General features: G+C 43.5%; 1 protein-coding gene across 7 annotated transcripts in view; it reads right to left on the minus strand.

Annotated features, from left to right (window-relative positions):
* The window catches only part of RBM47 (RNA binding motif protein 47), a 159,043-nt gene that overhangs the window by 88,429 nt on the left and 47,317 nt on the right, over positions 1–23,297 (minus strand). For all 7 annotated transcript variants that reach the window (XM_057726845.1, XM_057726841.1, XM_057726842.1 and 4 more), the window contains exon 2: positions 6,247–6,331. The gene's annotated coding sequence lies outside the window, so the exon portion shown is untranslated. The remainder of the gene's footprint in view (positions 1–6,246; positions 6,332–23,297) is intronic.

Genomic DNA, 23,297 nt, shown 5'->3' on the forward strand with positions numbered 1-23,297 from the left:
AGACAGCAGAGTGACGAGAAAAGATAATTAGCTTTAAGGGATCCGGGAGCTGAGTTCTAGGCTTGGCTATTTCAGTGGGCCTCCTCTCTCTCAACCCCTAGCCGGGGCTTCTTCATTTTATCATCTAGGTACTGGTCTAGACCAACTTCTTAATCTCTTCTTATTGGTGTCTAATTAAAGGTCAGATGAAAGTTTCAAGACCTTCCCGCAGACCTAAAATGGACCTATAATGTATCTGTGCATGTCCCTGTTCATTTTAAGTGAACATCACATACAGATAGATAGCTGGGGTTGTCATAAGACAAAAATGTTCCTTTGATCTTTAAGCTGTACCATTAGCATAGAGCCTGTTGCAATCTATAAGATTTTAGGTGTAAAGTAATCACACTGTATACTCTGAGCAGTGTTGTAGGGAGGACGTGTAGATGTGGTTCCCAGGACATGTAATGGGATGGTGTACACAGGGGAATCCATCCTCAGACAGGACTCCGCCAAGCAGTGACAGCGTCTTCCTAAGACCCAAAGGTTTTTAAGGCCCAAACCACCTTCGCAGACCATAGGAAAAACAAAACCAAAACCAGCTGCTAGAGAACACAAATTATGCTCTCTGGAAAAAGCAACACACAGCCATTCACCAGGTTAATAAGCAAAAGTGTGAACCAGTGGTTGTGTACACGGGACATAGATGAGACTCGATCGTGGAGTTTTCAAAAAATACTGATGGCTGGGTTCCTCCTCGGGCCATTTAAATCAGGGTCTCAGTTCTCAAGATGACTGAAGCCTGTAGCATCAGCTGATATCCCAGAGTAAGAACAGTTCAAGGAGCCGGGGAGCAGCGTGGGATCCAGATCTGACTGACTGTGTTCTTAGCCACCCTGGTTAAGAGTTGCAGCCAGTTCCTTAGTAAAGAGAAACTGGAGACCAACAAAGAACCCACCATGCCACTTTATAATTGGCATATTAAACTATACATAGCTTCTTTTCAGAATGTAGGATCTGTTACGTTCAATACCTCCTTTCGTCACTTTAACTGCTGAACAGAGTGTGATAGAACTCCTGCGGACTGTGGCCAAAGAACTCTGGTCAACAAACATGCCTTTTTCTGAGGATCCCTCGGCCTTCTGATGGGCTGCTGGTTAAACAGTGTAGACTCCAGCCTCAGGCAGACCTCAGTGTGTGTGCCAGCTTTGCTGTGTACTCACTAACTGTGTGACCTTGTGCAAGTGACATATTCTCTTTCATACCTCAGTGTCCTTATTTGCCAAATAGGAATCATAACACCTTTATGGGATTATTGTAGAAATTAAAGAGGCCATACAAGTAAAAGAGATAATGCAAATAAAGGACTTTTTTGGTGCCTGGCACAGAGTAAGTACTCAATAAATATTATCATTATTTTCATTATTTATCATTTATTTTCATCATCCCCTCAGGGTTCCTTCTAACTCCAATATTTTATGATTCTAAGAATGGCTGGTGACTGACTGCACAGATGGAGATGGACAAAAAGCAGCAGGTACTGACACGTCAAGATTTAAGTAAAGACTGGATTGAGCTCTATTTACCCCAGCTTGACCCTTCAATAGCCACTTGATTCTTTGCTTAAGATGTCCCTTGTATGCCGCTGACATTGGTCTTCGTTTCAAAATGACCTCACTTATTTTGCAGGCCCAGAACTTTGGTCATTCTGGACGAAAGCAACGTGGATCTTCTGTTACTGTTATTTCTTGGTGGCACAGACGCCTGTGAGTCTGGCCGAAGTGAACGTCAGGCGTTCTGTTTCCGTCTGTCCTGGCTGCACTGCTAACACCTGAGGGCAGATGGTTTGAACTACCACATGGCCTCGGACGAGGCCCCCACTCAGCATTCGTGTCTGATGACTGGTGTGAAGACCTTGTTCTTGGAGACTTCAGGGCGGGCATCTGAGTGGTGCCCATGAAATCTGCCTAAAGGCCCAATGCTAACATAAGCCACAGCTGTCAGCCTCATAACCTTGGAGTGTTCTCTTTGCTTTCCAAGGTACCAATACCCTCCTACAAAGCATAATGCCATCATCGATGCTTATTCTGCCAAAAGACACACACATTTTGTTGATGCTCACAGGTTTCTTCTTCCTTGTCCATGGTGGGAACAAAGCTCTTCCTTTTAGGAAGACAGTCCTCCTTCTGTAGGCAAACATTCGCTTGTCCGCCATGTTACTGGCTGAGTCACAGCCCATATTCACCTCTCTACCTTTTCAGTTTTGAAAACGGGTTACCTTGTTTTGCAAATAGCAAGTTATCAAGGAGCAGGCTGCCAAAAGAACTACTGGCTCTGTGAAACTTTTGCCCAGGTGAATGAAATAATTTTTTTTCCTTTTTCTTTTTTTTTTTTGTTTTCAGGCTGCGTGGCTTGTGGGATCTTAGTTGCCCAACCAGGGACTGAATGCATGCCCTCAGCGGTGAAAGCATGGAGTCCTAACCACTGGACCGCCAGGGAATTCCCATGAAATAATTTTAAAGTGGGACATTATTCAGTTTGGGATTAGCCACAAGCTCCCTGTGAAAGCCAGTTTTTCCTTAAGAAAACCAGTTTTTCCTAACATATGTTCATTTGGGTCCAGAATGCAGACCTCAGGATCATCTTAGTTACAGGAATGCCTTGTTATGAAGTTGCTGGTTGACTGTATCCACAACGGGCTAAAGTGTGAGTTGGGCTTAATTATTCCAAGACCAAGTCTTGGAAAATTCTTCAGCTTATATCACCAATGATCATTGATCATTATAAATGATCATCATAAATGGCAAAGGACTTTGGCTATGCAAAAGGTTACTTATGCATGAATTCTCAACACCAGCAAGCCCCATACCTGAATTAGAACTTTTATTGAACTGGATCAGAGATCAGACAAGAGAAAAGGAGACAAGAGGTCCAGACGAGAAAGCGATGAGTCTACTCTATGGTAACTCTAGATACAGATAAGAAAAGAGATCCATTAACTTCTACTGCATTTTCAAAAACACCATTAAATATTTGAGTTATGATGTTGTTTGTTGTTTGAGTCATTCTTGTTTTATTGTTAATATTTTCTCTTAACTAAATGGCTAAGCTTTCATTGTGAAACTCTTCTGGGGCAAGGGTCATGTCTGAACCATCTTTGTATTCCTCAGGCACCTGCCCCAGTATCTTTCATTACAGGGGTGCTTTGTAAGTTTATTAATCAGAATCAAATTATAATATGGGCCTTTTCCTTCACCCTCTGTAGTAATAAATTATGTGGTAGAAAGTAAATAGTAAGAAGTAATATGTGATGGAAAAACATCTATTTTCGGGTGAAGAAGCAGAAAAGTCACAATTAGAACCTGCCTTTGGAGATCGCCTTCAGCAGCGTGGGGTCATTTTGTGAAGGTCCCCATTAGTAACTGAGCAAACAAAAGAGAATTTGTTTCAACTCACTCACTTGATCTTGGCGTGTACCTGTTCTTCAGCAAGTTTCCCTTATATGGACCACATGAGTTGTGGGACTCTAAGGAGCCTACCTTAAGTCCTATTTGAGTTATAGTCTGCCTTCTTGAAACAAAATGAGGGGAGGGTCATTTTTACAAAAGGTAAACCTTCTGCTAATTTTTAGGGATTTGGGGGAAATTGTTTCTAAGAGATCTGTGATCTCATTAAGTGAAATCTACAGTTCAGGAACATGAAGAGACATTTTACCAGAGAAGATAATTATCTTAAGCTGTCTACCTCTTCCTCCTTTTCAAAAGTAACTTGCATTTTCAACTTACAGGTTAAACAATATCTACTTCTTAATTTATTAACTTACTTGGAATGGAAATCTAGGCTATGATGACTAGGAAAGGGTCAGCACTCAACATGCTTTACTCTTTTACTTAGAGGCCATCAGGAATTCCGTGATTTTTACCCTTTGCCCTTCCTAGGGAGCTCCACCATCTGATGTCCATATCTCGATGGAGGCGCACAGACTTCCTGTGACCTGAGAAAAATTAGGTAATGACCTAGACATCAACTTTTTAAGAGGATTGGCCAAAGAGGTCACGAAAAGTTCATAGTAAAAGTTCAAATTTCTATGTATCAATCATAGCCAATGATTCTCTTCCCTTCTATATGGGGAAAACAGACCAATCTTATATGAGACTGAGGCAGAAAAATCTCAGGGAAAAAAAAGAAATTAAAGGCCTGTTAAAAAGATCTATCTAGCCCCAGTCAGCCCCTACACTCAATAGATCTCTCCCAAAACGATCACATCAAATTCATTCATGACTAAGAAACCAGTAAGCTTGAGATGGCCAGTTCAGTGGAATTGGGGTTCCATGTTGTGTGTGGTATGTGCATGTGTATACATGCACACGTGTGAATTTATGAATCTGTCAGTTAAGTTACTCAGTTGCTCAGCAGTACTCTGGATAGAAAATGTCAACATAGAGCATGAAGAATCGGAACTTGAGAATCTCATAATGGTCCAAAATGCAAGCTGGGTCAAGTAGCTGGCCTCTGTCCTATTTAAATCATCTTTTTTTTTTTTTAATCTGGCCTTTGGATGGAGGAATTATATACTATGCCAGTGATCATCCTTCCCTGATGTCATCAAGTAAGCAGAGAGAAAGAAAAGTGGACGCATTTATTAATGAAAACAATCTCTCACTAGAAGCTGATCACTTTCCTGTAAAGGGTAGATGAGGGAAGTTAAGAACATAGATTTGGGGAGAATTCAAAGGATTGGCAGGAAAACAGGGCTTGGAATCCAGCTCTAGGAAATGATGCTAAGAGAGAAGGAGGAATATATGTCTAAACCACAAAAACAAAAAAATCTCTTAAGGGCTTTTAAAGATTCTTCCAGAAATTTGACTGAATCCTTATTTTAGAACAGACATGTGTTCATCTGAAGCCACTTTCCCTCTACCTCCTTCATGCTTATTCCTTGAACCTGCCACTCGGTGGCCCATGTTGAAACCCTCTAGCTATTCCTCATTTGATAAGTCACTACCACCTACCCCCAGTCTGTCTCTGCCTGGTAAACCATTCCTTCTCCTTCAGGTCTCAGTTAAAACAGCACTTAAATTCCAAGAAACCTTCACTGGTGGTCACTCCTCTTACTAACATTCAGAGTAGTTCCTCTGGTTTTAAACTCCCTTAACTCCTTGCAATTCTTCTTCAGCCCATTCATAACTCAATTATGTAATGTCTGCCTTAACTACAAGACCAGGTTCCTGGGGGCAGAAAACCAATTCTTTCTGTCTTAATCTCTTAATTACCCAGTACCTAGCACAGAGACTGGCACACAGTGGGTGCAGGGAAAACCGTAGTTAACCCATTTACCTGTATCCCTGCTGATTTAAGGATTAATGTACTATCACCCAGGGGGCCTATAATATAGAGGTTCTGCAGATCTTACAGACTGTATAAATCAGACCCATGTGACAGAAAGTCCTGTCCATTCTGTGGCATCAACACTACAAAGATGCTATGCACCCATGTATTTAACATGAATGTGAATTTGGACTCATTCACACATAAATGGACGCTGACAGATCATTCTGGGGACAGAGTAGTGAAATATTCTAAAATAGAGTATTTTACTTGTAAATCCCATGATGCCGAGTGCTGGAAGGGAGCCAGGCTTCAGATAAGGGTATGTGGTTCTAGGACCTGCTGCTTAAGAGGCTGCTCCATGATGTCACATGGGCTGTCCTGAATGCCAGCACCATGGAGGTGCTGGGGCTTAGGAGGTCCACGGGCTACTCGTCTCAAAACCATCATATGGAGTCACCAAAAATACTAGCTTGGCTCTTGCACTTTGTGAAAAATAGGAGGCAGAGAACACTTAATGCTGGTCATTTGGGGATTATTAGAGGAATGCTGTATTTCACCGAATTGAAATCTCCATAAGATGTATCTCAACTTCAGACACGTTAAATTGTGGGGCGAAATGTATTCTATAGTTGAAATGCAGTGAACACTACAGGAAAAATTCAGTATTAAAAGACTTTTAAGCAAAGTCATTCAAATACAGCTTCTGCCATTCTTTTCGACCGTGGGAGTCTTCTGGGGATAATGGTACTTACAAATATACAGGGCACACTGGCCTAGTAAATTAAGCAAACACCCAGAAAAAGACAATATGTGTTGGTTTCAAAAATTAGAGAGGATAAACATTTGGTTGTCACTACGTAATGTTCACTACTTTTCTCCACCTCTGAATGATGATGTTCATTTGAGTCACAGTGAAGGTGGAGCCAGGTGACTTACCAAACCTCCTTAGTGAGCCCGGGAATGGCTGATCTCTGCTAGGTGACCTGATGCAAGGTGTCCTGATGCCTCTGTTACCCGAACTCTGAAATGGAAAAGACAACACTGTTGACCCAGAGACAACTAATGAGGAGTATGCAGTTAATGACAGCTAAGTGGATGGAGGTGGGGCGGAAAGAAGAAGAAATATGGTATTTTATGACTACTACACACCTTTGTGTGTGCATGGATTACAAGGAAAGCTACATAACCAGTCAGCACAAGAGATCTGCACTGGCTCATATACATGGAGAAAATAGATCACGTCCTTTTGCCAATTCCACAAGGCTATTTGGGTTGATACTAGCTAAAGGACATTCAGAGGAAAAAAAATCTCATTTTGACAAGGAGAGGAGGGAAACGTATAAAGAGGTGGTATAACGGGGAGGGGAAGCTCACAGGTTTCCCCAGGTGCTCAAAACTCAGCTCTACTGCTTGCTAGCTGGGTGACTTAGGCATTTTACTCAACCTCTCTGATCCTCCTTTTTCTCATCTAATGTGAGCCTGTTATCCACCTGTTAGGGACCTTGTGACAATAAACAAGACAGATATGAAGCCCTTGGGGCTCCATATGAGAGAAAACATTCAATGGAGGGCAGCTATGATTATTATATTCATTTAAATTTCTTTCTGCAGAGGCACATTAAATTGTGATCTTTTAGTGTAAATCACCAAACACTCAAAAATGTTTAAAGCCTTGTGAGCTGTTAGTGTTTTAAATATTTCTTTACCTTAGGAAGCCCTCTGCAGCTGGCTTTTCTGCACATATATGAACAATATTCCTTAACTATTCCGCTTCATCTTTAATTAAATACATTTGATTAACTAGGCCCTGTAAAGCAGACTTTATTATGCTACTACTCCACCAACAATGAATAAAACCCCACAGGAGTCTCACTCCTGCCCCCTCCAAGAAAGACCACACGTCTGCAAGCTGCCTCTGGGAAACAAAATCCTGAGTTCTGCTAACTCCTGCAGTTGAACTAGGTAATCATTTGTTCCAAAGTTCTTCCCAACTCAATGGCCTAATTAACTAAGGTTGAGCTTTTGATTAACGTACAGTGTTTGCTGGAACTTTGACCCACACAGAAAGTTGGCATTTGACTTGCTTCTGAGTCCAACTTGTGTCACGAGTGCCAGTCTCAAGGGTAATAAAGGACCTGGCTGTTTGCTTACAGCAAATGGAGGTGGTGCCCAGTCATTATAAGGCTTTTCGTTCGACTGTCCACCCAATCCTTGGCAGAGACAGTCTGCAGCCTGCACGTCAGCTTTTAGAGTGAATAGAATGAAAGGGTGTATATTTCCAAACTGAACAGCGCCTAAGTTCTACTTGGCACTTCACCTAAATGCCAGTTGTTTAGGAAACATGAATATGATCCTCAGATCAAAGTGATCAGAGTGGAGATCAGGTGTTGGAGCAGGTGCGAGCAGATTCTGCCTTGGTGAGCACACTGCTCTCACTGATGGCTCCTGAGCTCTAAAACCTCATCGGATACAAGGCAGAGACCACAGGACCTGAGAGTTCATGTTCCTGCCTGTTATAAGATGAACAGTGTCCTTCCTAAATTCATGTGTTGAAGCCCTGACACACCCCCATCCCAGCACATCAGAATGTGACAGTATCTGGAGATAGGGCCTTTGAAAAAGTAATTAAGGTTAGATGAGGTCATAGGGTAGGCCCTAACATATGAATGGTGTCCTTATAAGAGGAGACTAGGATACATTCACACACAGAGCAAGGGATGACCATGTGGGGACACAGTGAGAAGGTGGCCCTCTGCAAGCCAAGGGGAGAGACCTCAGAAGAAACCAAGCCTGCCAACACCTTGATCTTGGACTCCCAGCCTCCAGAACTGTGAGAAAATAAATTTCTCTAGTTTAAGCCACCCACACTGTGGTATTGATATTTTGTTATTGCAGCCCTAGCAGTCTAATACACCACCTCCCTCTCTGTACCCCCAATCTTATGTCCCAGGACCAGGCAGGTAACAAATGAGGAAGTAGACTAAGAGCAAAATAACAGAGGAGTGGTGTAGACGGTGGTAAATAGGAGAGGTATCAAATTTTAAAACTTTACAAAATACTGGGAGGCCACACAGAGTATGTCCATGGTTTGATTATGCTGGGAACCTTTCAGTGGCAATCCCTGGGCTAGGCCATCACAATTAGACACTTAAAAACACCCACTATTCACCTTTTCAACACCTACTACAGGTCAGGCCTTAAGCCGGACACTGAACATAGCAGTGGTGAATAAAATAAGGTGTCTTCTCTGCCTTCATGGTACATAATGGTCTGGGATAGGGAGTCCAGGTACTGAGCTAGGCGAGAAATGCCAGTTGAAAAGACAAAGCTGCTGCCCTCCACGGCGCTGCAGATGAGCAGACCACAGACGTGGAACAAGACCATCATGAAACAATGGGACACCGGTTATAAGACACAAGGGGCAATGGAGAGTGGAAAGACGATTGCAAGTCTGTCAAGGTTAATCAAGGAAATCGTGAGCCAAGTTCTGGAGGATGCATAATAGTCTGCTTGGCAGACAGAGATGATGGATGAGGAGAGGGCACTTTCCAGACAGAAGGAACAGTCAGTTCCTGGTTACGGGGACATGAGAGAGCACAGCATCTTTGGAGAACGACTAGTCGGACTGAGGGCGGTAGAGGGAGCAGCAGGACATGCAGCTGAACAAGGCAAAGAGCTCACATTTTATTGCACAATGAACCACTGGAAAATTTTAATCAGGAAGGTGGCATTACTTGAACTGCTTGTGAGAAAGATCGCCTGACCACAATGCAGAAGGGGTAAAGGCAGGGTGACGAGAAGATGTAGGCAGGAACCAGGCAAACAGTCATAGGGATGCCTGGCAGGCAAGGTTAGGGATGCATAACTGAAACTGTCACGGCGTTCAACCATGGCCACAGGTGACACTGCCCAAGGACATTATGTGCATCAAGAGAAGCACTAATTTTTATAAGGGTACTATTTTGATCAATGAGAACATGCATTTCTTAAGAAGCTTTTAATTTCATTTATCTTACATTTCACATCAAGAAACTGTCTACTCGTTTTTATCCATCAAAGTCACATGTACCTCAGTTTCCTCATCTAAATATGGATAGTAATGACACTTCCTTCACAGAGAGGATTCCTTGAGCTCATTAATACAAGTAAGGAGTTAAGTGCAAGAAATGCATTATTATTAAATCAGCTACTATTAGAGTAGAAATAAACTTTAAAGAACAAATGGATAATTATTGACTGTGCAGTTAACAATAATCCTTCCTCTCAGTGAAAATGAGCCAGATTAAAACAACCACCACAACCACAAAGAGTAAAAACTTATTATATAATTGTCTTGGAAAGGAGCTGCCTCCCATTTCCTTAATCTCTCCAGAGCTCTCACACAGCCTCTTAGAAAGGGCCCTAATATTTGTGCATGATCATTACTTTAAATTTATAAAGTGCTTTGTCTCAGATAAAAAAAATGTCAAAGATTAACAATCCAAGGGGAAGGGCTTCCCTGGTGGCACGGTGGTTAAGAATCCACCTGCCAATGCAGGGGACATGGATTAGATCCCTGGTCCGGAGAGATTCCACATGCCTCGGAACAACTAAGCCTGTGCACCACAACTGCTGAGCCTGTGCTCCAGAGCCTTAGAGCCACAACTACTGAGCCCACGCAGCACAACTACTGAAGCCCGTCTGCCTAGAGCCCGTGCACCACTACGAAGAGTAGCCCCCATTCACCGCAACTAGAGAAAGCCCAGCAATGAAGACCCAATGCAGCCAAAAATAAATAAGTAAATAAATAAATAAACAAAATCTTTAAAAAACAAAACAAAGAAAACAAAACAACAATCCAAGGGGATGTGGGGCCTGCAAAGACAGACTGACTGCAAAGAGATACAAGAGAATTTTCTAGAGAGGTGGAAATTTCTCTGTCTTGATCGGGGCAGTGGTTCCATGGCCGGATGTGTTCCACACAGCACTAAAAATTCTTTGAATGTTATTATATGTAAATTATAGTTCAATAAAGACTGAATAAGGATAAAAAAGCTGGAAGATGGGGGAGAGGGGAATTCAAGGGCAAATGGAAGCTCACATTCCAAAGAAAAGTGAAAATAGATTTGAGTGAAAGAACTTGCCTTGAAACCTTTAATTTCCAAAAACACTGTCTCTTTAAATGAATGAAGCCGGTTAAGAATGTAAAAAAGCTTCCTTACGCAAGAAACATTTTGAAAAATTCAGTTCTCACCCTTATTATCCTGTGTCTAAAGCACTTCTTACCCCTCGACTCACTGGACAAGCTGCCCTCTTGTGGCTCTGATGTATATTCCCTGAGCACAAAAGTGGGCTCAGCTACCCGGGTAGCAAGCCCAGCCTGCCCATAAATATTCCTCAAGGTGACTGAGAGTGGGTGTGCTGGCCGCTTGCACACAGGAGGTACACAGGCCATTCTCGGCTTGCGTCACAGCTGAGCTTTAAATAACTAAGAAAATAGGGTTGCCACAAAATACACATGGTTTGAGGCTGACAAATTCAAGAGACATTTTAATGCAATTTAAATTTCACTTTCGCAACACGGTTATCAGCGTTATCAGAAGCAAACATCTGTCTCAAACAGAGTGACTGCAAAGAAAACAGAACTGAAAGTTTCAATTCCACCATCTGTGAATACTATTCAATATTCCCAAGATACATCTGCACAAAAAAGAAAACCACAATATCCCAGCAAATACTACCCAAATACTGGTTTTTATTAACACTGGCATACGGGGAATCTAGGTGTCTTATGAAACATTAAGTATTTGTTTAAAAAAAGGAAAGCAGGAAGGAAGGAAGGAGAAAATAGCATAGCTTTTTAAAAGTTGCACTAAAAAAAGATCAAAGATGGCATGAACACTAACTCAAAAGATGACAATATTGTCTCTTTAGAAAGCATCTTCATATAAGACCTTCGTCAAAGACACACATAGAGAAAAGACAAAGATATAGATGGAAATAGATGCTGTATTTCAACTGTTGAGATGTCAAAAATGCACCTTGTCCAGATCCAGTAACATCAGGCTGGACTAAATTAACCTACGCGAGGGTCCAGCCACTCCTGATAAATGACTGCTAAATCCATATTCTAGCAGAGCGAGCTTTCTTTTTAAATCAAATCATGTCACTTCCCTTCTCAAAACCCTCCAATGGCTTCTCCTCACACTTGGAATAAAATCCAAAGTCCTTGCCAGGGCTCCCTCCAGGAACCTGCATGGCTCTCTACTTCCTTCCCTGCCTCTCTCCTACTTCCTCACTCCTTCCTGGCTATTCCTCCAACACGTTGGCTTTCTCAGCTCCCTGCCTCAGCACTCACAGTCGCCCTTGCCTGGAATTTCCCTTCCCAGCCTTCCCCACCTGGCGCTCTCCCTGATTGGACTCACCTCCTCCAAGTCTTCCCAGACCACTCTATGAAAACAGCTCTCCAATCACCAACCCTGCTTGCTCTCTCTCTCCTCTTTCCTATCTTTACTTTTCTTCTATGCAATTGTTATCTGAAATTACATCATGCATTCACTGTTATCGCTTTTTATTATCTCTCTACCCCACTGAAATGTGAGCTCCACGAGAGACAGGGCTTTCTCTCCTAAAACAGAGCCTGACACTTGTCAGTCCTCGTTATTTGAGAAAAGAGATATCCCGGCTTGGGGAGATAATAAACCCTAATGAAATACGTTCCAACACTTTATCACCAAGTCCGTCCTTAGGTCTACCTCAAGTCTCTCTTATTGCAACAAAAGCCCATATCCTTTCATCGAATCCCAGAGTGATGGACAGGGGCTGACCAACAAGCTGTTAAGTAATTCTTTAGGATCACAGACCTTTGAAGGTAAGATGGGGCCTTAGTTATCACCGGATCCAATCCTTTTGTTTTGAAGATAAGTACATAGGCTCAGAGAGGTTGACTGGTTTCTCCAGGCTCACACAGAAGCAGTGAACATCAGCAAACACCACGTCACTTCTAGGGTGCAAAGTGCTTGCCTTTTTCATTCCTACAGTCCCGGGAGCCAGCACGGTGCCTGCCACAAAGAAATGCACCCGAGCAACAAGTGTCCTCACTTCTACTCTAAGTGCTCATTCAACTGAACTGACTTCCTTCCTCTCATTACTGTCCCAACTTCCTACCTGAGAACCATTTCCAGTCACTTGTGTCATGTGTCATCATTTCCTGTCCTCTGTTTGTATGTATGACAACATACCAGACACAATTGCCTCTCTGGGGCTGATTTGATTGTAACATAATTCAAATAGCCCAGCATGGAAAATACCTAGGAAAAAGTGGGATATGCAAAGCAAAAACAACAAAAAAAGGCAAAAAGCTGGCAGTGTCCCCGACCATGGGTGCTGTGACCATAATGCAAGGCAGGAACTCTGTCTGGTCCATATCTGTTTTCCTGCAGTGCCTAGCAGTGTGCCTGGCACGTAGTCAAGGCCTATTTGTTGGGAGGGAGAACAGAAGGAAGTGACATTGTAGATTCAGCTTATTCTCGGTCTACAGCAGCTTTATAATAACAAATACTTCACACTAACAGCTCACACTGGCATGGTGTTTTCTGTCCTTAGCACTTACACGTATCTTCTCATTGATCCTCCTAAGACGTCTACCTCACCTGTAAGGGAGATACTAAACTCTGAAAAACCAAGTCTTTTTTTGAAGTCATGAAGCAGCCAAACCTAGACTCCCTAGTCTCTAACAAGACTTTGCAGATTTCCTTTCTTCCAGTCTATGAGTATCCATATGCTTTGCTGAAGAAATAGTGATGTTTGATTACGGGATGTCGCCCCAGACCCAGCTAGCAGTGGTGTTAAGCGATGCACAATATGTGCAACCTACTATCTAAAATCTGAAATATTCTGGATTCCAAAACACAGCTGACCCAACAGGATGCAGGCGAGGATGTCTCAGACTGACTTTATCACAGAGAAGAAACCTGTCCACAGTCACGCAGGTAGGCTGGGATTCCAACCCAGGCAGTCTAGGCTCTGCTTGTGGCCACTACTTTATCCTGCCTCTCTAATCGAAGATGTCGGTGTGATCTGAAAAGCAATTACTGCCTCCACTATTTTTCTGATGTGGCTCCAGGAAATAGGAGTCAGCAAGGTGAATGGCGGGGGCAGACTTGTGTTGTCATCCATGAAGACTGATCTGGACCAGCGATGATGCCAGCTAAATGAGGGCTTAGGGACAGCAACCCAAGCACAGTGGACTTCCTGGGAAGTCATGGCCACATTCAGAAAGAGGCAAAACTTTCGCCTCCCTGAATGCCTCCACAAGAGCTTCTGGGAAACACTGAGGCAGACCTGCTAGGAATCTGGAATGATCTTTTCCACAGTCGTTTACAAAATGACCAAGCGCAGTTGGGAGAGCTGTGGGTGGGGTGTAAGCAGGACAATGTGTAAGAAGAAAGAGGTGGGGCTGGGTGTGTGGGTGTGAGTGTGTGTGGGTGCTTTTCCCTAATGTCCAGAACACCAAACGATTATAAACTGTGTTTTGGCTTTTATTTCTCTCCTCTGAACTAATTACCTGCGGAAATAAAAGATGCTACTTAACTGGGTCCAGCAGTGTTCTTACTTCACCAGGTACTTGGGGTGAAATCTTTTCTTCAGATCTCAGTTCAAGTTACTTCCTGAGGGTAGCCTTCTCCTACCCTGTTTCCCCCTTTTCTTATCTTGCTGTAAGCTTTCCCTTGTAACACTCATCATGATCTGTGGTGAACTACTTGTGAGTTTATTTGTTCACTGTCTAGCTGCCCCCACCAAACTGTCATCTCCATGAGGGCAGGACCCTCGTCTGTTTGCTCACCTCTGTATGCCCAGCATGTAGCACAGTACCTGACACAAATAAATACTTGTCGATGAATGAATGAGTCTTGAATTTCACAACAGAAACCCCGGAAGTGGCTAGCACTTCACCAGCAGACACACACAAGGTCTCCTCCTGCCTCTGGATTGTGAAAGCCTTATTGCCAGCGCAACTCTGTTTGGCAGTTCATCATCTGTTGCCCAGTGATGTGTTATCTCTACAGTTTTAGGTTATTTCTTCCCTTTATTATTCTTATTTACCTTTTAACCTGTTTAGATCTTATCTTCCTAACTAGGTTAGAAGCACATCGAGCATAAGTTATATTGCTTTGAAATCCTCAAAGCTCTCTCAACAGCATTTTGCATCTACTCTTTCTAAATGGTTGCTTCCTTCACTACTACTCAGAACAGGTATCTTTGCAGGTAATATTATTGAATATTGAGGCCCCCAACGGCAGGAGAGTGTCTAAAATTTTTTTTTTAATAAATCAAGAGGGCCAGGGAGACTGAGTGTTGTTTAAATATAAAATACAGTTCTAACTTTGCTTATGTGAGGGACCAACACAAGGGCAGAGAACATCTTCATTCAGCAAAGTTCTTTTTAGTTTCATGAAATATCCCCTCCACCATCCTTTAGGTCCCACCCAACTCGGGAAAACTCTCAGTGGCGCAAAAGCAGGATGTTTTGTTGTTTTGCTAAGTCAGGTGCTTTATTATGGGGTAGAAAGAACACTTGTTCCTTATTTCTCAATTCCTCATTCCCGCTGGCAGCACAAAATATGCCCCAGCCCTGACTCTCAAGTGCAAATGAAATAGATAACTCAGTGTTCCTTTAAAACTATATATTTCAAACAGTTTTAAATGGGTTTTTTTTTTTTTTTGGTCTAATTATTTATGTTAGATGGATTAGCAAGTAGGCCTGTGAATCATTCACCCCTAGCTAGGCACTCAATTTCAAGCATTGCCCTGTTCTCACTTTTCTGCCCCGACCCTCATAGAAGCAAAACAGTGAAAAACCAGTCAGCTGAAACGCTGTTGTCAAAACACAGCCAAACCACTCAGAATTTTCACAACTGTCAGGCATTTCCTAACACGGCCAGGGTCACTGACAGTTAAAGGTTTCACCAACATCACCTGCAGAATCTGAACCCACTCCATGAAAATTACAGAAAACCCTGAAAATGCTTTAAGCACTCCCTAAGGTCAGCGTTTGAAATAAAAGGACATGAATTTCTGAGCTGTGCTTGTCTCCACTTTCCCAAGGTACAGGTGCTTCAGGACCGAGATGCTGCACGGCCCATCACTTTCTTCCCACCCGTGGATGACCAATAGAGCCCAAAGCATTCTTGACAGGCTCCATTTTTTAAAATCTAATCAGAGCTCACAACATAACCAATTCCTCAGGTGGAATGACAGATGCCCTGGCTCTCCCTGCTCTACCCAGTGCCACCTGTATGTCACTTGTAAGGCTGAGCAGCCAGGAGGTGGCCCCATCTGCCCCTCCCCTGCATTCTCCTGCATCTCAAGTTTTAACATATTGTGTACATTGTGTTGATCTGTCTTTTTTGACAGCTGACCACCATAACAAATCAAAAGTTAATGCTGTTCTCTTTTCTTTCATTACTTGCCACGTTTTTAACACTGGCTGTGTGCCAGAAACTTAAAAACAGACCATGTGTCTGGTTTTAATTCTCCAACAACCAAGCAAGGCGGGAACTGGTAACCCCACTTTCAGTGAAGGAAACTGAGGCTCAGAAAGACTACCTTGTTTTTTTGTTTTTTGTTTAAAAGGGGGAGGGGGCGCTTCTAAGAAGTAGGCTGAGACTTAAACCCTGGTCTTTTTTGGCATTATTCCATTATCTTAAAATAATAGATCCTTCCGCTAGGAGATCAGAGATCTCTGTCAGTAACAGTCATTTGAGGCCCACAAGGTATGGTCTGCTCAATAACTTGAAGCAGGGCTTCCTGGTGGTGCAGTGGTTAAGAATCCTCCTGCCAATGCAGGGGACACGGTTTCACTCCCTAGTCCGGGAAGATCCCACATGCTGCGGAACAACTAAGCCTGTGCGCCACAACTACTGAGCCTGCGCTCTAGAGCCTGTGATCCACTACTGAGCCAGCCCGCGTGCTGCAACTACTGAAGCCCACACGCCTAGAGCCCGTGCCCTGCAAGAGAAGCCACAGCACTGAGAAGCCCACACCCCCTGCTCACCATAACTAGAGAAAGCCCATGCAGAGCAATGAAGACCCAACACAGCCAAAAGTTTTTTAATAAATAAATAAATAAATAAATAAATAAATAAATCAGAAAGGAAGGAAGGAACAAAGAAAGAGAAAGAAAGAAAGAAAGAAAGAAAGAAAGAAAGAAAGAAAGAGAAAAAGAGAAAGAGAAAGAAAAAAGAAAGAAAGAAAGAAAGAAAGAAAGAAAGAAAGAAAGAAAGAAAGAAAGAAAGAAAGAAAGAAAGAAAGAAAGAAAGGAAGAAAGAAAGAAAAGAAAAGAAAGGCTTCTCACTGGGAAGCCTAGAAAAAGCTGAGCAGATAACAGTTGACAGCGCCCACTAGAGCTTCTGAAGTCATGACTTCAGAAGGTTTCCAGTCCCAAAGACTAGATCACCCTACTGTGAAATATCAGCAGACTAGAGTTGCACCAGGCCAAGGAAGAGGGAGCCATTAAATTTTAGGTGCCTCTCCTCCCCGGCTCTAATTCCATGCTCACCCAGTAGTCTCCCCAAATGACCTGCTTCTCTCTATCCACTCAAGGTTGAGAGAGAATGTGCTCATTTCCTCAAAGTAACCTTATTTCCAATAGTTAACAAATATTGATGGAGGGCATGCTCCAAGCCATCCCTGTGCTAGGTGTTCATCTAGATCTTCTGCCCTGGCCTTGGAGCAGGAGCACTTCTCATCCCCGTGGCGCCCCTCACAGCGACCCTCTTCTGAAAGGTTGGGGACCACTGCACTGGAGCAGTGTTTCTCAAACTGGTCCAACCACACGGAGAGCTTGTTAAAAATCAGATTCCTGACCTTGACTTGGACTGTCTGCATCACAGCACCACTAAAGGAAGGGTCTGGAAATCTCTCATCTTAAACAGTGTCCCAGTAATTCTACTCATTGTGGAAGTCTGTCAACCACAGTTCCCTGGCGATTCATTTAGCCTATTGCCGATGTGAGCTCAGTAAGAGGCAATATATTCAATCCAACGTAATACACTGAGGGGTCAGAGTTTTTAAAAACTGCTTTGAGAAACAATAGTACAACAGCTTCTATTATCAAACCAAGGCCCTTTTTCCCTCATTCCTTTCCCCAAATCCTACCAAGTGAAGTCCCAGAAACTTAGATCCTGTACTATTGAGATCTCAGATGACATAATATTCAGAAGACCAGCAAATGTTAGGTAGCCCACACTGGTGGTAATATTCTGAATGCTGACACAGCCCTCAGCCCAGTGCTCTGAACAAGTGAGCACTCAATACTTTTTTCAACAGCCTGGCCTGGCCCTTTCTAAGCCAAGCCCACAGAAGCTTTTATGTGCACAGTACACTGCTCCTTGCAGTGGATAACACAACATAATCTACACACAAGATCTTTCTATTTATGACTACTCCCTAGAAAGAAAACCTTGTTTCACTGATAGTATATTTTTTCCATACTAAGTAGTGTTGGTTCATATATAGGGCTTCATAGAAGTCATATTATTCTCAGAAGAGACATCAGTGAAGGACTTCCTAGGTGGTACAGTGGTTAAGAATCCACCTGCCAATGCAGGGGACACAGGTTCGAGCCCTGCTCCGGGAAGCTCCCACATGCCATGGAGCAACTGAGCCCGTGTGCCACAATTATTGAGCCTGTGCTCTAGAGTCCGTGAGCCACAACTACTGAGCCCGTGTGCCGCAACTACTGAAGCCCACGTGCCTAGAGCCCGTGCTCCGCAACAAGAGGTCACCACAATGAGGAGCCCGCACACCACAATGAAGAGTAGCCCCCACTCTGAGCAACTAGAGAAAGCCCGTGTGCAGCAACGAAGACCCAACACAGCCAAGAAATAAATAAATAAATTTATTAAAAAAAGAGAGAGACATCAGTGAAGAATTCACTCCAAGGGTTGAGCGTCATGTTGCTGGGCGCGAAGCTCTGAATGCCACATCCCAAAGAGGATCGAGCCCGGTGATGAGGCCGTGTAGACCAGCAGTTAAAATCATCCAAAGTGAATGGATCCATGCGGTGCATTAGATGGGCATTCTAAAGAACGTTCATTGTGACTGCGGACCTCAGAGCTGTTTACCACTCAACTAGACCCACTCCGAATGAGTCCTTTTTGCTTCATAAACAGCATTTAAACAATGAACAGTTTGATGATCTGTGGTGCTTTTCTTTTTCTCTTTCTTTTCTTTCTTTCTCTTCCTTCCTTCCTTCCTTCCTTCCTTCCTTCCTTCCTTCCTTCCTTCCTTCCTTTCTTTCCTTCTTTCTTCTTTCTTTCTTTCTCTTTCTTTCAAATGATTAAATGGCTATCAAAGCTGTAAAATTCTCCAAACATTGTGGCTGTGTTGTGATTACCCTACAGGATCCCCAGGGGTCAAATTCTTAGAACCGTACCATGTTAAAGCATTGAAATACCTTAAATATTTACTAGTTGGTCTAGATAAGGGAACTGAGATTCAGACAGGTAACTTGCCCTAGGTTACACGGCTGGTCAGTGTTCAGCTGGGCCTGGAACTGGGGCCTCTCCTACTGCACGCGTGGTGGTACTCAGAGACAGTGACGTCTAGTAGGCAGAACCTGGGTGGACTCTCTCACGCACTAACCTCCCACCTGGTCCACACTTTGGAGTTGCCTAATCCAGAAGGGTAATAAACATTCCTCCCAGTGCGGCTGTGTTACCAAGGCTACTTCTTGAAATTAAATCAAGAGTGATAGCCCTGCTCTCACTGACACAGCCTCTAAGTACACCCTTCAGGAAGGCATGTTTACAACTGGAACTGCCTGGTATATTTAAAAGTTATGAAAAATACAAGGTATAGAGGTCCTTCCTTTCTATGGACCGACCACAGCAAGACCACAGTTTCCACACTGCAGTAGGGTGTGACCACTTGACTTAGCTCTGGCCACTGGATGGAGAGAAACGGATGTTCACCATGATGATATGATGTGCGCCTAGCCCTAAAAACCTACCCCCCTCTGGGTTCTTTCGTTCTCTGGCTGACTGAGATAGCAATGCCCAGGCAACTCAGGACATCATGTGTTGGAAAAGGCAAAGCTATTCTCAGTCTAGATCTCCAAATGAGTTCATGGAGGTGATACCCTGCAAACACATCAGGAATGCAAGAACTATATTTCTATTGGGTAACCCACTGACATTGTGGGGTCTCTACATTATTGCTACTTAACTTATCCTAACAAATACACAAGGAATCTCTGAAGATTGGGAAAAGCATGTCTTTAAAGTAAGATAAACAAACAACTCAGGTAACAGATCTGTTAGTTTATCATCAACCACAAAATAACAGGAAGGGATCAACAGGATTTGGGGAAGAGTAAAACATATCAGACTAACTTAGTTTCCTTCCAGAATACAAGAAAAATCCCTCTTCTGATTTTAGAGAAGTTCATTTATAAGTAGCTTTTCGAAACACAGAATGCCTTTTCCGAAGAAAGAATGTTAGAAATGATGTTCAGAACCCCATGCCTGGGACTTCCCTAGTGGCGCAACCCGCCCGCCAATGCAGGGGACGCGGGTTTGAGCCCTGGGCCGGTTAGATCCCACATGCCGTGGAGCAACGAAGCCCGTGTGCCACAACTACTGAGCCCACGTGCTGCAACTACTGAAGCCCGCACGCCTAGAGCCTGTGCTCGGCAACAAGAGAAACCACTGCAATGAGAAGCCTTGCGCACCGCAACGAAGAGTGGCCCCCGCTCGCCACAACTAGAGAAAGCCCACATGCAGCAACGAAGACCCAATGCAGCCTGCCTAAATAAATAAATAAATAAATAAATAAATAAATAAAATCTTAAACAAACAAACAAAAACCAGGCCCTACCAAAATATCTTTTTTGCTCAGGTGCAACAGAAATTATTCTAAAGGTAATACCCTCTTGAGGCCTGAAAATCCTCAGTGGGTGGAGGGGGCAGGTAGAGGAGCTTCTAAGCAAGGGCCCCAGGGGCTGAGGCCTAGAAGGAGGGCCCTGGAGTGGGTGGCTTGGGTAGGCTGGGTCGTGGGGATGGAGACCGGGTAGGGGCTGAGAATGAACTCCCTCTACAGCAATCTCAGTCGTGGTGAGAACACAAAATGCATCTGCTCAGATGCAACACTCTTCATCCTGTACTTTATCAAGGGAGGCGATGAATTCAGCTAAGCTTCCACAGTGTTTCCGATCTGATCCCACATGGCAGTTTCATGACTGAGCTGTGAAGTTGTTTTCTCATTCATCCTGAGCTGCCCTAGTGATGCTAAGCAGTACTCGGCAGGATGCCTTATACTATACATCAGTGTGGTTAAGAGCATAAGCACCTCAAGGACACTGACACACATCTGCCAGCCAGCCTCTGTACCGGAGCAGGGTCCGTGAGGCCCCTGTTGGACTGGACATCAACCTTTTACTTGCTGGCTCGTGGGCAGGTCTAGAGGTTCCTGGGAAAGGGAGCAGGCAGGCCAGGCTGCTGGTGGTAGAGAAACATGGGAGACTGGGAACAGCCTATCCACCAAGAGGCTCAGAGAGATTTCAACATTTTAACAACCTGCATGGCCATGTCAAGTGCATACAGCTATTGATCAGCCCAGGTGAAAAGCACAAGCTCTGCAAATAGACCTAGGCTCAAATCTCAGCTCTGTTACAATCCAACCGTGTGACTGTGGGTAACATTACTTACATTCTCTGAGCCTAGTTTGCTCAACTGCAAAAGGAGGATGAGAACAGAGACATGAAAGCAACTGATAAAATGTCTGATGTTTAGCAGGTGTTTAGTAAAAAGCAGTCTCCCCAAACCTTCTCCTCAGCTTACATCATCTTCAGAGCAAGCCCAAGGCAAAGGGATTGGAATAAAAGAAAAACAGAGGATAAATGCTAAGGACACAGAATGGAAAGGGTAAGAGGACAGAGGGAGAGACAGGAGGAGGGGGGAAAAAAGGCAGCAAAGAAGAACCCAGAGGGGGTTGCTGCACATTGCTGAGAACTGCGAATCCCTACTGCCAATTGTGGGGACTACCAGACCAACTAGACCTTTGGGTTGGAGTTCGAGTGCCTTGGTTCAAACCCTAGCTCAGTCATTACTAGTCGTGCGTACCTCATTTCATGTCTCTGTTTCTCGATTCCTCCACTTGTGTGATGGAGATGATTACAGTATCTACCTTCTGGCTAATAAGGATAAACTAAGTTAACAGAGGTAAAGGGCTGAGAACAGAGCCTACCTGATAAGCATCATGTACCTTAGCTATTCATATATATATATATATATATATATATATTTATTTATTTATTTATTTTATTTTTTAATTGTCTGTATTGGGTCTTCTTTGCTGTGCATCGGCTTTCTGTAGTTGCGGAGAGCAGGGGCTACTCTTCGTTGTGGTGGCGGACTTCTCATTGCCACTTCGTTGGCTCTAGGCACGTGGGCTTCAGTAGTTGTGGAGCATGAACTCATTATTAGTTGTGGCTCACGGGCTCTAGAATGCAGGCTCGGTAGTTGTGGCGCAGAGGCTTAGGTGCTCCACAGCATGTGGGATCTTCCTGAAGCAGGGATCGAACCTGTGTCCCCTGCATTGGGGGACCTGCATTCTTAACCACTGTGGTACCAGTGAAGCCCCTTAGCTATTCTTTACTCTCTTTTTTTAATAATTTTAATTAATTTCTTTATTTATTGGCTGTGTTGGGTCTTTGCTGCTGCATGCAGGTTTTCTCTAGTTGTTGTAAGCGGGGGCTACTCTTTGCTGTGGTGCACCAGCTCCTCATTGCCGTGGCTTCTCTTGTTGCAGAGCACAGGCTCTAGGTGCGTGGGCTTCAGTAGTTGTGGCACATGGGCTCAATAGTGTGGCTCACGGGCTTAGTTGCTCCTCGGCATGTGGGATCTTCCTGGAGCAGGGATCGAACCCGTGTCCCCTGCATTGGCAGGAGGATTCTTAACCACTTCGCCACCAGGAAAGTCCGCTATTCTTTACTCTTATTGTTCATTGGTGGCACCATGAAAAGAGCACTGGACTCAGAGATAAAAAGCTCTGCCTCCTCCTAAAATCCTGGGGATTTTAGGAAAGTTACTTAAGTGACTGAACCTGAGTGTAAGTATCTATAAAATGAGAGGAGCTCATTATAGCTAATAACTACTGACCACTTAATATGCACCTGTTGCTGTGCACACCATAAGTTCTCATTTAATGTTCACGATACTTTGATGAAGATTCCGTTACTATGTCCATTTTCCTGAGGAAACTTTGCCTTCGAAAGGTGAAATATCTAGCCAAGGTCACAAAGCTAGAAGAGGCCCAGCCATGACTTGAAGCCAGTTTGGTAAGACACCAGATCCTGCTCTCTGAAGCACTGTGCTTTGTTGTCTCTGACTCCAAGATTCTGTGAAAGCACTGCAAGCATGCTTGTTAGGTATCACGAACAATGCTGTAAAGCACAGCAAATGCATCTGAAGAAAGGATTGCAACCCAGCATCCATAAAACCCAAAGAAACGTAGGGCCAGCCTAACAGAATCAAGATCGAAGTCAGAACTTTTGGTTGCCTGACATGACTCAGGATGGAGAAAGGTTATAAAAGTGAAAGCTAATGTTGGAGGACCAAGAGGCCATGAGTCTCATATCACAATAGCATTGATAAAGTTACCATGCTTTATAAATGAGACAATCTAAAATGATTACTTATACATGAAAATATACCTCAACACTGACATCTATTATGACCTCAGCAAATGGTTCTAAAGTCCCAAAATGAATAAAACACCTGAGAATTCCAACAACAGTCTTTTTTTAAATGTTGTCTCTACCATATTTTTGGACATATGTGGAGAAAGACTCAACATCTTCAGATTCCATTTTGAATTAATGTATAAATTTAACATGTTCACCTCCAAAAAAATAACAATGGAGTGTTTTTTTGTTTTGTTTTGTTTTTTTAAAGGAGATGGGGTTTGGAACTAGTTAAGTGAATCCTAAAGCTCATAACCAGGAA

This window comes from Hippopotamus amphibius, chromosome 3 (genome assembly GCF_030028045.1).
Source record: "Hippopotamus amphibius kiboko isolate mHipAmp2 chromosome 3, mHipAmp2.hap2, whole genome shotgun sequence".
NCBI classification, from domain to species: domain Eukaryota; kingdom Metazoa; phylum Chordata; class Mammalia; order Artiodactyla; family Hippopotamidae; genus Hippopotamus; species Hippopotamus amphibius.